The sequence below is a fragment of the Chrysochloris asiatica genome, unplaced genomic scaffold (genome assembly GCF_000296735.1).
Source record: "Chrysochloris asiatica unplaced genomic scaffold, ChrAsi1.0 scaffold00259, whole genome shotgun sequence".
NCBI classification, from domain to species: Eukaryota; Metazoa; Chordata; class Mammalia; order Afrosoricida; family Chrysochloridae; genus Chrysochloris; species Chrysochloris asiatica.
In genome coordinates, this window is record NW_006408777.1 from 1,411,954 (window position 1) to 1,414,410 (window position 2,457).

The window sequence follows — 2,457 nt, forward strand, 5'->3', positions numbered from 1 at the left end:
TTTTATAGTAAGGAAGGGAGTGATTAACTTTTCAGTCTAGGAGCGGAGGTCCCTAGGACCATCATGGGAGAAGAGCAGAGACCGGGACCCTACCCAGAGAAGCAGGGATGCCTGAAATGGAGCCAGAGAAGATGTCGTGGAGCAATGGAGCAGCTGGAGACTTTAGATCCAGAGAGGGAGAGCGACTGTGTGCTAAAGACCTGGGGGCACGGGGGAAGGATTGCATGGAGGGGAGCGTAACCATGGCAATGAGACGATATACCATAGAATGAATGCAAAACCAATGTTCTCCCATGTAAACTATCACATAATTCACAATAAATCATTAAAAAAAAAAAAAAAGCCCTATACAAAATAAACTCCAAAACACTTCTTCAAAAGAAAAAAAAAAAGAGACCTACATTAATGGGGGAAATAGACCATGCTCATATTGTTGTTGTTGTTAAGTGCCGTCGAGTTGGTTCCAACCCATAGCGACCATGCACAGGGTTTCTAAGGCTATAAATCTTTACAGGATCAGGCTTTGGACCGAGTGATGTAAGTAATCATGAGCCCCCGGCCCTAGAAATGTTGGGGACAGGGACTGCTGGGGCGGGAAACAGAGATATTACCTCTGCTTCCTCCTAAAGCCAAAAACAAAAAGGGCCAAGAGATTCATTGAGAAGAGAGAACCAAAACTCACTGAAAATATTTTAAATGTCATGCTGATTAAAGGGGGAAATGCAAATGCAACAGTGACGCAAGTACTTAAAGATGTGTATTCATTGAAGAAACCATATGGCATTCTATATAAAAAGAAAAATATTACAAGTCCATTTGAGGATCAAACATCACTGGAATTCTCAAAGAAGTCAGATTGTTCTTTATTCATGTTTGGCTCTCATAATAATAAGTGACTAAATAATCTAGTAATAGGCCGTATGTATGACTACCATGTGCTGGATATGATTGAATTAGGTATTGAGAAATTTGTCTCTCTTAAAGATATTAAGAGTAGTAAATGTCCTGAGGGAACAAAACCTATGTTAATATTTGCTGGTGATGATTTTGATCTAACTGAAGATTATAGAAGACTAAAGTCTTATGAATTTCTTCAGAGGTCCCACAGTATCAAATGTCCACCTGGCTGGTTTAGAGTATGTTCTGCACTTCACAGCTCTGAATGGGAAAATTCACTTCCGAAGCTATAAGTTGTTGTTGAAGAAATCTGGTTGTCGATCACCACAAATTGAATTGGAAGAGATGGGACCCTCATTGGATCTGGTTCTAAGGAGGACACACCTGGCTTCCAATGACTTTTATAAGTTATCTATGAAAGTGCCAAGAGCCCTCAAGACAAAGAAGAGGAAAAACATCTCACAGGATACTTTCAGTACAACTTATGGAAGGATTCACATGCAAAAGCAAGACCTAAGTAAATTACAAACCAGGAAAATGAAAGGATTGAAGAAGCATCCTGCAGAAAGAGTAACAGTTGAAGACGAGGAGAAAAAATCAAAGAGAATTTTTAAAAATTAATGGAAAAAAAAAATCTTTACAGGATCAGAAAGCCTCATCTTTTTCCTGTTGCAGACCGTGTAAGCCTGGTCAGAGGTTCAAGGCCCTATAGGCCTGAGTGTAAGATCTATCCACTTGGCAGTTAATGGCAAATTGTTTTTCATCTTAATATCTGGTTATATTTTATTAATTGCAAATATGAGCCCTTATTATCCACAGAGAAATATTAGAACCCCCTAAAGCCAAGATTGTGAAGGTTGCAAGGTCAAGCCTTCCTCCAAAGGATTAACTAAAAATATCTTAGCTACTTCTCAGTTCTTTGTTCTATAGATAAAGAACCCATCCTCCCTAATCCCTTTTCCAGGTGCAGCCCATTCACCTGGGCGTCTGGAGTCCTTCTGAAAACCTGGCTCAGGAAGCCAAAGCAGCAGGACTCCGCCCAAGCTTTTGTCCTTACCTCTCACCTTCCCCCAACTTAGCTCAGGGGCTACAGAAATGTTAATTAAGCCTGAGAATCCAAGTTGCTGGCCTGGGATTTGAACCAGTGAAGTACGATGTAAAGTTACCTGAATGTCTGGAAAAGTACTGATGTTACCTGTACCTTGCTTAAGTCCCTCCCAGCTTGGTGTGAAGCTCCTCCCCTAAATAAAACAGAGGTCCAAGCCTCCCCAGGTGTGCATTACGGGTTGGAGGGCATGCAGTAAAGACTGCAGGGCAGTGAGTTGCTGCCTGCAGAGGCCACGATGCCTGTAGTCCCAAGTCTGCCCACCAGTGATGCATCCACCCTGGCTTTGGGGTGCCTCCTTGTCCCCCTTCTTCTGTCTGTCTGTGTATTCTTTTGCTATCTCTATTGCCGCTGGATCTCCCCTCCTCGTGAACCAAACACTCGTGAACAACACAACTATGTCGAGGTCAGACCCCGACATTTTCCCATGAAACTGCTGGTAGTTTCGAACTGCT

General features: G+C 42.2%; 1 pseudogene; it reads left to right on the plus strand.

The window, feature by feature from the left end:
- The window catches only part of LOC102829785, a 59,661-nt pseudogene extending 58,143 nt beyond the window's left edge, over positions 1–1,518 (plus strand).
- Positions 1,519–2,457: the final 939 nt, after the last annotated feature.